The sequence below is a fragment of the Megalopta genalis genome, chromosome 3 (genome assembly GCF_051020955.1).
Source record: "Megalopta genalis isolate 19385.01 chromosome 3, iyMegGena1_principal, whole genome shotgun sequence".
NCBI lineage: Eukaryota > Metazoa > Arthropoda > Insecta > Hymenoptera > Halictidae > Megalopta > Megalopta genalis.
The window spans coordinates 27,457,911-27,471,171 of record NC_135015.1 but is presented as its reverse complement, the minus strand read 5'-3'; the positions used below and the strand labels follow the sequence as shown (position 1 = coordinate 27,471,171).

At 40.5% G+C, this 13,261-nt stretch overlaps 1 protein-coding gene and 1 non-coding gene across 3 annotated transcripts in view; one reads left to right on the top strand and one right to left on the bottom strand.

Annotated features, from left to right (window-relative positions):
• Positions 1-13,261, top strand: part of ss (aryl hydrocarbon receptor spineless) — a 252,363-nt gene that overhangs the window by 20,484 nt on the left and 218,618 nt on the right. The window lies entirely within an intron of this gene.
• TRNAD-GUC (transfer RNA aspartic acid (anticodon GUC)) lies at positions 12,758-12,829 on the bottom strand. The gene has a single exon. It is a non-coding gene; the product is annotated as a tRNA-Asp (tRNA).

Here is a 13,261-nt window from a genome sequence, read left to right as displayed (position 1 = left end):
GCGCGCGGAAAACGTTTAGGGAATTTTGACGTTGCACGGCGGTTCAGCGAGCGATCGCCGGTATAAATAAACGGAACACCTAATATGGCGAGCGTGCATGCGAGAGCATGGTCTACGTGGAACGCACGCGTTCAGGTTCACCGAACGTCCGTCCGATCGGGGACTCGAGTCGAATTCCAGCGCGAAAGAGTCGCGTTTCGCGAATCGGAGGAGTAGCTTTACCTGGCCGGGGCTGTTGCAGGAACTGCAATGAATGCTATACGATCTACATACCAGCTAATAGGTGTAGCTAACCGGAAAAAGAGAGTCACTCGACCATTCGATGTCCATTTGTTTACATACATAGACGTGAGTGGCGTGTGCATTTTTATAGGGAGGATCGGATGTCGGGGCGTCGAGTTAAGTTACCGTCGGCCTTTCCTCTCCTTTCTAGCGAAACCCCCACCAACGGTTCACCCTTTTCTATCGCATGCCGCACCATTTTATCATTTTCATCCGTTTCGTAGCTATCGAGGTCAGCTCGTTCACTTCGAGTGCCCCCTTTTTTATCCGCGAATCGACCATATTTAATCCTAGTTCGCTTCACGATTCCGACCTGGACTGCGCACACACACCGCGACAACGTTGTTCGTTAGGTCGTTCCTTGTCCCGCCGCCATAAAAATGGTCCACCGTTGCCTCCGTATCTTTAACGCAGCAATTTCTTTCGCATTATTTCCATAACGCAATTTTTAATTCCATCAATGTCTTGATAATGTTGGCTCGTTATTCATGATTCTGTAACGCTGTGTACATATTTCTAAGTATGTGCATAGCTCGCTTCGATTGTTCTCGAAGAATTTATAGTACCATAAATAGCCAGCCTCCTCGCGCTTGTTATTGGGTTGAGGAATAAGTTCGTAGCGTTTTTATCGAGCAATTTGAAGACGATTTTCTTTGTTGTTTTCGTTGAGCTCGCGAGGCACCCAGGCTCCCAATTTTTCGGCAAATTCCATTGAACGAAGATGATCGAGAAGCGTTTTATGATCGCAGTTCATTTTTTCGGCCAATTCACGACTTGTTCGGCGACCGTCCTCCTTCGAAAGTGCTTCGAGACGCTCTTCGTCGAATTCGGAAGGTCCTCCGCTGCGGGGCGTGTCGTCGACGTCAAAATCGCCATTTTTGAACTTCGCAAACCGTTTCCGTGCTGTGGACTCGCCTGTGACACCTTCTCCGTATACGTTGCAAATGTCCCGGGCTGCTTCAGCAGCTTTTTGGCCTCGATGAAAAGCGAAGAAGAGAAGATGTCGAAAATGTTGCTTTTTACCTCATGGATATTCCATTTCTAAGCCTCAAAAGTAATCAAAAATCAGTTTACTCGAAAAGACGATTAGCACAGTTTTGTAGAGCAGAAAGAGCTCTGTCGAATGAATATTATACACTTCGTCGAACAGCAAAAAAGATCGTTGTAAAATAAAAGAAAATATAAAAACGCCACGAACTTATTCCCCAACCTAATATTTGTAAGTATGTATTGGGTTGACAACAATGTAATTGCCGATTTGTTCAATGAAATAAAAAAATTTTTTTTACTTGGAACGAAGATTAATCTGTAATGTATTTTCCATTTTGTTCGATGACCTTTTGCCATCTCTCTGACAACTTGAAAATTCCACGCTCGTAGAAAGTCTGATCCTTTTCGGCCAAAAACTGAGTCAAGTGAGATTTTACAGCGTCATCGTCATTAAAAGTTTTACCACGAAGGGAGTTGTCCAGGGATCAAAATAAGTGGTGATCCGATGGCGCGAGATCAGAGCTATATGGTGGGTGTAACATCAATTCCCAACCAATATCCATCAATTTTTGCCGAGTGGACAAAGACGTGTGCGGCCTAGCATTGTCCTGCTGGAAAATGACACCTTTACGATTCACCAATTCTGGTCGCTTTTCCTTGACCGCTGCATTCAATTTGTCCAGTTGCTAACATTCACGGATAATAAAATATAACATAATAATAATAATAATAATTTTATAATATAACATTTACGGATATCATGAAAATGGGAGTGAGAGACATCTCTAACTGAAATCGGCAATTACTTAGTTGCCAACCCAATAGTTCGCTTCGATTGTTCTCGAAGAATTTATAGTGCTATAAATAGCCAGCCTCCTCGCACTTGTTACATTTAATGTAAGCTTAACCGAATTAGAATCCGAAAGTTAATTTGTACAGCATCGACTGCAGCTTCAACTGTGTTCTTTCGTTTCGCGTAGCCTAATCGAATCAGGAGGATGCAACGAATCCTCCGTAGAAATAATTCATTTCCAGATCCAAGAATATACATTCCGTCGCCCGTGTATGGATCGTCTGTCAGTCAAAGCGTTAAATAGCATCCAGTTGTTCTTCTTATAACCGCTCGTCCAACGGCGAGCAAATAACGGGGATTTCGAAAACATAGTGACTTATAGGCGTACTTGTCGGCCTGATAAAGTATTAAGGCGCAATCAAGGAAGGGTGAGGGGAGGGGCGAGGAGACTTTGATTAAACGCTCGATGGTTTTCCAACGAGTGACCAGAACGTCCGACTTACCGGCAAATTGTTCGGTCTGGACGTAAGTAGTTTAAATTACATCCTCGATTACGAAGTCCAGTTGCCGCGTGGGACGGCGAAAGTCTGTCGCTCTAATCGTGCCTATGGCCGGGGAACTTTCCAGCCTTTTGGATTTTTCCCCGGCCACGTTGGCTCCGTCGCCGCACCGCGCTGGGCCGCACCGGTTCGACTGACAATGTGATCGTTCGTGGGAATCGGCGTGTCAACTTGCCGTCGATAATCACAGGGCCCCCTGACACTCGTGCTCGTCGCGCGTCGTTCGCAGAGGAACACACGGCTCGCTCTCCGCTATACCCTGAACCTGTGAAAAATTCATGGTCGCGTTTGCTGCGACGCGACCACCATTTTGCGGGGGCAATACTCGTACGGAGAAGTTGACTGTCCCGGCTGTTTCGGGCCGGGGATTCTTGAACCCGGAAAATCGGTTTCTCGAGGCACCCGAAGCTCCTTAGAATTTTGCTTGCTTTTTTATCGGCTTCGATTGTTTTCGCGTATTTTTTTGATCGATGGTTCTTCGGAAAAAATTTCGTTCTGTAATCGTGTTAAGAAAGCTCTCGATCGAGTATTTCTCCGAAAAAAACAGGACTTTTTTAACACTTCCACGACCGCGCTAGAAACCTCAAAAATTGTTCATAATATGAAAATATTCCAAAATATTAATATTAAGCAGAAATTACGAAGCAAACTTATAATACATGGCGTCAATTCTTTTTATGCAAACCATACATTCAAGCACCGTTAATAATTTTTAAATTCCTTATTATATATGTAATAGTAATTTTGTAATAACATATTATATTACATATTGTAATAATATATTGCTAACCTGGGGGGTAATATATTGCTCGTGGGGGGTTTCATAGTTTGATATAATAAATAAAGAAAAAAATATAAGAAAGAATAAAAAAATTCTCTTAAATTGTCCCTCAACTTGTAAACAAATACGGACAATTCGAGAGGAAGAAATACAATTATTATTCGAGCCTTGCTGCTTTACCTTTTACATTTATTAACAATCGATAACCATAAAAACGCGCGGAAAGGCTCGAATAATCGCACCAGCTCTTCCAAAATTGTCCATTTTTGCAATCCGAGCGTCAATTAGGGAGAATATACCGTTGAGCCGGTAAATGTTCTGTAAAATGTTCTCGAAAAGTTATTTTTCGCGGTGGTCACGACCCTGGTCGGATGGAACGACACTTATGCTTTATGCGTTCGATACACACCGCTTTTCATTAAATCGATATGCTGCATTGCGCACGTTGTTACACGATTCTGTGCTCTTTATGCCGCACACAATTATTGTATACGCGGTTCTATCATTGGAGCACACTGTTACGTATGTTTGCAGTTCTCCGGTGACGCATTGTCACGTAACATGCGACGACGTTTATTGCCACATGTTTCCTTTTTATATATTTCTCTTTACGACCGATTGAGAGCCCACCCCTCCCCTGCTAATCCAGCGAAACGATTTATCGATCCCGACACGTAGCGCGAGGCAAAAGTCACGTTAAACAGTCGCGACGCAAACTCGTGCATTACATATTACATTATAAACTAGTCTTTCTGCACGTTCGACGATTCAATCGGACATTTTCGCCGAGCATGATCCGTAAGATCCGCCTCCTTGTCGCCGGTTTCCAATCGTCCCATCCGTTTTTTCCCGCCGTTCTTTCGTCCTCTTCGCGAACGTCCCGAACGCATCCCGATGCCGCAATTATTCCCTTCGCATTCGGCGCTGGTAAATCCCGGCGAACTATCCCGGTGAACTACAGTAATGTCTCTCCAATTGACGCTCAGATTGTCCACAAGAATGGACAATTTTGGAAGAGGAGATACGATTGTTTGAGCCTTGCGGCTCGTCTTTTATCGTTATCGATTGGCTCGAATAATAATCGTATCTCCGCTTCCCAAATTGTCCATTTTTCTGCACAATCTGAGCGTGAATTAAGGAGACATTACTGTATTAGTATTATAGTTTGCCGGGATTTACCAGCGCGCAGCGAATGCTAATACAGTAATGTCTCCCTAATTGACGCACAGATTGTCCACAAGAATGGACAATTTTGGAAGAGGAGATACGATTGTTTGAGCCTTGCGGCTCGTCTTTTATCGTTATCGATTGGCTCGAATAATAATCGTATCTCCGCTTCCCAAATTGTCCATTTTTCTGCACAATCTGAGCGTGAATTAAGGAGACATTACTGTATTAGTATTATAGTTCGCCGGGATTTACCAGCGCGCAGCGAATGCTAATACAGTAATGTCTCCCTAATTGACGCTCGGATTGTCCACAAGAATGGACAATTTTGGAAGAGGAGATACGATTGTTTGAGCCTTGCGGCTCGTCTTTTATCGTTATCGATTGGCTCGAATAATAATCGTATCTCCGCTTCCCAAATTGTCCATTTTCCTACACAATCTGAGCGTCGATTAAGAAGACATTACTGTATTAGTATTATAGTTTGCCGGGATTTACCAGCGCGCAGCGAATGCTAATAGAGTAATGTCTCTCGAATTGACGCACAGATTGTCCACAAAAATGGACAATTTTGGAAGAGGAGATACGATTGCTCGAGCCTTGCGGCTCGTCTTTTATGGTTATCGATTGGCTCGAATAATAATTGTAATAATAATAATCGTATCTGCGCTGGTAAATCCCGGCAAGCTATCCCGGTGAACTATTAGCATTCGCTGCGAACAAGTTCAGCGTGCCGGTGTAACGTTATACATGTTCTACTTTCACGATATTAGTTCCATTTCATTGGAAATGCACCTGTGACCGATGTTTTCACCTGCGACGAAAACCGTGCGTAACCCGCGCGTCTCGTCTAATAGCGATCGATCTTCGATCGGTATCGTCGCCGGTGTAGATCCTTGTAATTGAACGTAATTGATGCGGGCTTATCGGCGGTCCAATGAGTCACGATCCGGCAAACGGTCTTGGCTCGCGCGAGCGCGCGGGCGCGCGCGATCCGCTCGCGGCTTTCTTAGCGCCTTGCGGTTCGGCCAGTTTTGGAATTAACCCATTAGCGCTAATGAGGGAATCTGAAGTCAATTAAGCACGCTGTGATAATATGGGCCCGATAAGCGAGAAACCGATGAATATGCAAACTATCGCGCGGCCACCTGCCGCATGCCTTTCCGCAGAGAACGGGACGCTCGCGCGAGCGCACAGGTCTTACACGGTCGCGCACATGCTCGCACACACGTTCAGCCGGAGTCGAATTTTCACCGGAATCGACATAACGGCGAATTAAATACGAGGCGACGCACCAAAGCGACGCGACGACGTGTTACCTCTGGCCAGCGGCCACGGTTTGTTTCTCGGGGCCGCACGGTCCCCTTGGTGCTTCTGCAATTAACTTGTTGATGATACCGATGATCGGACAAAGAGATACTACTTGAAGCTCCCGCGATATCGAATGATTAATAGGAGACACGGTTTGCTGGCGATCAGGCTGGCCCTTGTCTTCGGGAACCGTGTTCTTTGCTTGAACGCCGGGCACTTCCTTCCACGCTCGAGACCGTGTGTGTTATTCTTCGTTTTTCGAGTAATTTTTGGGTGTATTTTCCGCTGGCAATACGGCGCGTAGCAACGCGGTCTAAAAAATCACTGTTTTTCACGATACGTTTTTTCTGGAGTATTTGGAGTGTTTGGAGTATTTTTTAGAGAATCGAATTGAAAACGAATCGTTCGGGAACTATTATTTATAATTAGTCCACTGCAGACTTTTTTAGACAGTTGAGACGAACGAAGAAAAATATTCACGGCTTCCAATTTATTTTTTGGGATTTTTGAGGGGGGAAGTTATGTAGATGCACAAAAAGTTGCGTCACAATATAATTATATTCAAATTATGTTTTGCTGTTAAAATATTTCATGTTTTTTAAAAAGTCCCCAAAGGGCATTGTGGCAGGTTCTATGAATAAAAAAAGAAAAAGAACAAATTTTTTTTTATTGTATGAAAAACAAAGGACTGAGTATTATATTAGTTATTATTATATTTCTATAATATTTTTTTTCAAGTTTTTATAATATAAAAACCAGACCAAAAAAATATCATGCTTCAAATATGATAATTTTGGTGTGTTCAACTTGCAGATGATTTCCAAATTTGTTCAGTTGTTGAAAGGAAACGAAACACAAAATACACACCGTCTGCTATTTAAATTTAACAATATTGACTGCTGTGTATAGAATGACATTAAATCTTCGCGCCAAGTGGTGTAAAATACCAAAATCCCCAAGTGGGGATCATGACAGTTACCTAAAAAAAAAAATTAATAGCTACAGTAAATTCTTCCTAATTGACGCACAGCTTGTACACAAAAGTGCACAATTTGGGTATTATTATTATTATTATTCTATTATCATTATTATTATTATTCTATTATTATTATTATTATTATTATTATTATTATTATTATTCTATTATTATTATTATTCTATTATTATTAGTTTATTATTATTATTAGTCTATTATTATTCGAGCTTTATGGTTCGTTTTTATAGCGGCCGATTGTCAACAACTATAAAAATGGCCGCAAGGCTGAAATAATGATATCTCCTCTTCCCGAATCGTCCATTTTCGTTTCCAAGCTGAGCGTCAATTACGGAGAATTTACTGTATTCCAGACTTTGCCCCGTATCTGACAAATCTTCGAAACAAGATGCGCTTATTTCGCGAAACTTTGAAAACGGTAACAGCAGTGTTTAACTGTAAGCCTTAACTGTAACTTTTAATTTCGATCTCGTGCGTCGCGATCGGGTAGAACATCCACTGGAACACGGTAGAACGTTGTTCGTTCTAGGTAGTTTAAGAGTAATGATGTTGTCCGAGCTCTTTTGTGCGTACTTGATAAATAATGAATGGAGGTGCGAAGTACAAGAGCGGCACAATGACGCTACTCGATTCGCACCCGTACCAAGAGTAAGCTAGCCGGGAAACGGTAAGCCCGTGTCTCGTTTTACCAGCGGTAATTTATCTATCTACCAGCGGAGAAGTTTGTATTAATATTTATGCCCGAAGATAAGAGGATTACAGCCGTGGCGGCCGGGGAATCGGTGTGGATTCCAGCGGAATTGAAATATCAAATTAAGATCGAGTTAATCGTAGGATTTACGTTAACCCGTCCGGCATGGGTGCTCAACGGTCGTTAATGGATTGCGGATTTTATGGTGAAATTTATAGCCGTTTATGGGAAAAAATGGCTCGGTCGTATTGAAAACGGTGAAAAGATTCAAAGAAGCTAAGAAACGTTTTGGGATGTACTAATTGCAACTTATTAAAATTATTGCGGAAATAAATCGAATTAACCCTATGCACTCGAGTGGCGACTCTGAGGCACCGTTAAAATTTGCTATATCAGGTTCTAAGATAATTTTTACATTAACAAAGTTTAGACTTTAAAAAATTGTTAAAAGTGTAACCGTTGCGTAAGTCGCAAGATTCAATTTCGCATATGTAAAATGCTCTTTGTCGTATAAAATGAAAATACTATAAGTCGGAATAATTATTTTAGATTTACAGTTAAAACAGCTTCGAGTGCAAAGGGTTAAACTCGACTTATTTGTCTCGCGATCGATGCAGATCGTTTTTATTTTGTGTAAGAATGTTTCGAGGATATTTTGCGAAGAAAAGCGAATAAATTACTATTCATCGAATAGTAATAACTATTACTATACTGATTTCAACTTATTAAAATTATTGCGGAAATAAATCGAATTAAAAAAACTTGACTTATTTGTCTCGCGATCGATGCAGATCGTTTTTATTTTGCGTAAGAATGTTTCGAGAATATTTTGCGAGTGGAATAGTAATAACTATTACTCTACTAATTTCAACTTATTAAAATTATTGCGGAAATAAATCGAATTAAACTTGACTTATTCGTCTCACGATCGATGCAGATCGTTTTTATTTTGCGTAAAAACGTTTCGAGAATATTTTGCGAAGAAAAGCGAAGAAATTACTATTCATCAAATAGTAATAAATAATAAGTGACGGTATCTGCTAATGAACCTAGAAGAGTTCGAATTTTCTCTGGAACCGAATTCTGTCGGCGACCATTGCGATTCGCACGCGAATTCCGCGGTCCCCGCGAAGAATTCGACCAGTTATATTTTCAGCAAAAATTTCATAATTCCCCGGCAATCACGCGTCTTTTTCTCTTTCACGATTCTCCTGCGGCCGCCATCACGTGCCGGTTTCCCGCGGAACAGACACGTTTCGCGGAGATATGGAAATCGGGCGCCGTCTGGCGAATTTATTAACGCAGGTCTGCCCGCGTTTTTGCCACCGAAATTCGTCCGCGCCGTGGAAAATCCCGGCCTCGTTTTTCACCGGGGCCGCCATTAACGACACGTGATGAGAGAAACCGAGGCGATGCTTTTTTGGCCGGCCGGGATAATATTTTTCGTGACGGGCCGCGAACCGGGACGGGGCAGACGCTCGCGAGGAACCGTTCCGTGACGCTCGTCGATTTGTCTCGGGACTATTACTGCCGCATCGGAATTTCGCCGTTTTGTTTGGCTAATTAGTGGAACACCTAGTCCTACAGATACGCCAGTGTCTAAAATCGCCGTTCGATTAATTCCGCGTTCGTTCATTTTTCGCCGGCCCGAAATTCATTTATCGAGCGCCATTTCGTCGCCGCCGGCTGCAAACGAGAAGGTTGACGGTTTTCTTGGACACGAAAGCTGCTCCGAGGAGTGCCGCCGTCAAAAACACAGTAAACAGCGAAATTATAAATATGTGAAACAATTTGAAAGATTTTTTACTTTTTTTTTATTACGATTGTTCGTTGAGATGGAGATCGGTTTAACTAGAAACAATTAGCAGCATTTTCCTGACGATTCCACTTAAATGCGAGACGATCTTTGACTCGTGAAAGGGTACAGTGACTTTGATTAATATTCGGACGCCTTTTAAGCACACGGCTGCGCCGATCTATTTTTAAGATCAATTTTGTATGCGTCTTTTATCGATCGCGCTGGGCGCAGTTTCTTTCGGCACGTTGTTCTAGAATTACTCTGAAATGTGCGAAATTTATGAATATGTTTTACAAGCGTTTTAACCTGAATCGTGGCAGACGTATTTTTGCTGTAATCATGTAAAATTGCCATTTCCTTATGACGTGCATACACGTCGCCCACAGCTAAGAGGTTCAAACGCAATAACTTTTCTAAAGCCGGACTAAACGATTTGAATTTATTTTAAATGATGGTGAGACCGGTCTACTAGACCATAACTGGAATGCTTTTCTTTTTTTTAAATTTTGCTATTGCTTTGAATGACAGAAAAAAATAACTTAACTCCGTGTTAACCGATTTCGTTAAAATTTTTAACGCGCGTACAAATCACCGAGATCTACAAAATACGTTTTTAAAATTTTCATTATAGGCTCAGATAAAAAAAAGTTAAAAGTCGAGAGCTTGCTATTCTTTTTTTTATCATTCCAAGCAATAGCAAAATCAGGTCGTTTAGTCCAGTTCTAAAAGAGTTATTGCATTTTAACAGGTGCCATTGTATGCAGTTCTGTTTTAAAGGCATTGAATTAGCAATATGAGAATACATACATATATGTTAGGGAAAATAATGATTTGCGGTGTGGTTGTATGAGTGTGAGACGCGTACTGAATTATCAGTAAATAATTGTAAATAAATGTAATTACATTACATTACTTTACATTACATTGCATTACATTACTTTACATTATATTACTATTTCGCTGAATATGCGAGTACACACTGTGCTGTAATCGCTCGGTTTGAATAAACGTTTTATCACAAATAGACCGCGGATCTTTATGCAAAATAAAAATTGTCATCATCTCTCATATCAAACAGAAATAATATAAAAATCTATTCCTTCTTTTAATGATCACAGCATAGTGATAGCAATGCTATATATATTTTTAAAATTCTTTTCTGTGTGTTTCTAAATTCTTTTCAGTGTTTCGTTTATCCACTTTAACACGTTCCGTGCCGAGCTTCTTTTACTCGAATCTTCACACTTTGATATTTTACTAAAACTTGATGTATTACGTGCAATTATTAATTCTCGTACACATAACAACGTAACAAAAACTTATCAACGCCCATTCTTGCGGTGGAAATTGATTCTTCGGTTCGAAATTTCTTGTAAACAATTTGTTCAGTTCACTAAGTAAACATGCAAGCGTGTACCATCGATGGTACACGTGGCACGGAACGTGTTAACTATAAATGCATAAAACCCGCGGGGTCTAATTACAAGAATTAAGCCGCAACAATAGCGTTTCAGGGAAACTTGTTGCAGCACGTGTCGGACAGTTGGACTTTCTCCGTATAGTTGGTATCTTTCCGGCCAGATTCGTAAACAGTTTTCGAGGGGTTCGACTGGTTCGTGGGTGGATCTGTTTCAGCGACAAGAATAGGCGAGCTCGACAGCATGTGTTCGTGCGCCACGGGTGACAATGGGGCTTTGGGAAAAGGGCAGTCGTGAATGAGCCGTGAAAGAGATAGGTTCGAGTTCGAAACAGTGCCAGTTTCGTGCGGTCCGCACGAAACGCGTATTTCCGCGTGTTTCATTTTTCTTGCCCTCTGCGCTCGCGTGGTGTATTATGTTGTAGATATATACATATGTAACTGGACTGCGGATCTTCGCGCCGTTCATAGCGTATCAGTCAGCTTTACACGGTAGTCCGTATCGGCGATTTTCATATCTAAAATACGCGCATTCTTGTCACATTTGTTTCTCTCGACGGCTATCGCGGTGTCGATGCAAAAAGCTTGATACCAAACGGAGAAAAATAAATCCTCCCCGGCGGGGAATCGAATCCCGGTCTCCCGTGTGACAGGCGGGGATACTAACCACTTTCTTTTTTTGTAACAGAGCGTTTATTGTGTCGCATTAAAAACAATATATACAGAGAGATACAATAAACTTAAACGATCGAAAAAAAGAGTATTACAATATTGAAAACTTAAAATACTAAACTAAAGGCTAGGAAATAGACCCTAGGCACGCACAGTTTGTCAACAGAATATTTACACGACATTTATTGTAATTAGTGACAACTTACATCGAGTATGGTTTTACTGTTACAATGAATAAGGCGTATATGTACAGAAAGGCACGAAGAAAATAAGACTGTACAGATCTTTGGTAAGTGTATTTGGTTCAGAGGGGATAATTATCATAAGATAATGACTGTGTATAATTAATTCAGACTAAATTAAGGATTAATGAGTAACTAAGAATACCGCTGGCTGTTGCACTTACATCTACTTATAACTAGAGTTGTTTTGCTTAGACTATAATTTTTATTGCATGTGTTTACTGCGATGTCTTAATGCGAGTTACAAACTAGTATTGCGGAAAATATTATGAAATTATAAGGTAGATATGTTATGAGGAGGTGAAAGGGTAAAAGATATTTTTATAACAGTAAATATACAAAAATATATATACTCCCCGACGGGGAATCGAAGCCCGGTCTCCCGCGTGACAGGCGGAGATACTAACCACTTTTTCTTTTTTTTGTAACAAGCGTTTATTGTGCCAAAATTACATATAATATTTACATGGGGTACAATAAACTTAAACGCTAAAAAAAAGTATAACAAGTAAAAGATATAATTTATAAACTAAAGACCCAGACGTTCGGGCACGCACGGTTTAAACTTATATTCTCTATTAATGGCACTTATTGCAGCTCTTATATACTTTGGCTAAGTTTGATTTACTTAATTGCTAACGGTTGTATTTGTGTACAGAAAGGCACGGATAGGAAAAAAACTGTACAATCTTTGGTTTTATAGGTAGGGGCGGGGGGGAAGTTATTAGTTAATATCTATGTCTATACTTATATGCTAATTAAATATAGTTATTTGTTAATTGCGAATGCTTACTCTACCTTGTAAATACTATACATTATTGCACTTATATCTATTTGCACAATGTTTGATTTTGGTATATCTAGGGATTATGTGTAGTTCTTATTATTAGGGTAGTAACAGGTAAAGAATATAATACAGAAATAATATTAATAGTATAGCAAAATCCACTTACGAATAATAATACACGAAGTAGTAAACTAAATAAAATAATATAATAGCTAAATCAGATTTAGTAGGTAATTGTATAAAAATGAAAAATGAAAAATTAAAAATATATTCTCCCCGACGGGGAGTCGAACCCCGGTCTCCCGCGTGACAGGCGGGGATACTGACCGCTATACTATCGAGGAGGCGGACACTTGCTAAATTTTGTTTATTGCATATTAATATCGGAGGATTTTAATCGGGTGTAGATGCGCCGGATTTATGTTTAGGTAGGGATACTAACCACTATACTATCGAGGACGGATTGCATGTTACAATTTTTTAAAAACTAGTTAACTAACACTATTATTTAAATCAAGCCACCAATATTTTTTTGTGTCGTTCCTATGTTTGTCTTTTAAATCGTGTTGCGTGAGCTTATAGCGGAATCTTATGTTTGGATCGTCGAAATTTATTTCGCTGTTGTATGTAACTTTTTTATTGTAGTTCTTTCTGTTGAAATGATAAATTATCGGTTGACCATACTTGTTTTGTATAAGGCCTGCATTGTCGAGATAGATAAAGGATTCTGGTGGTGTGTATCTGGCTTTTTCAAAGTATAGTGGGTTGGGATAGTT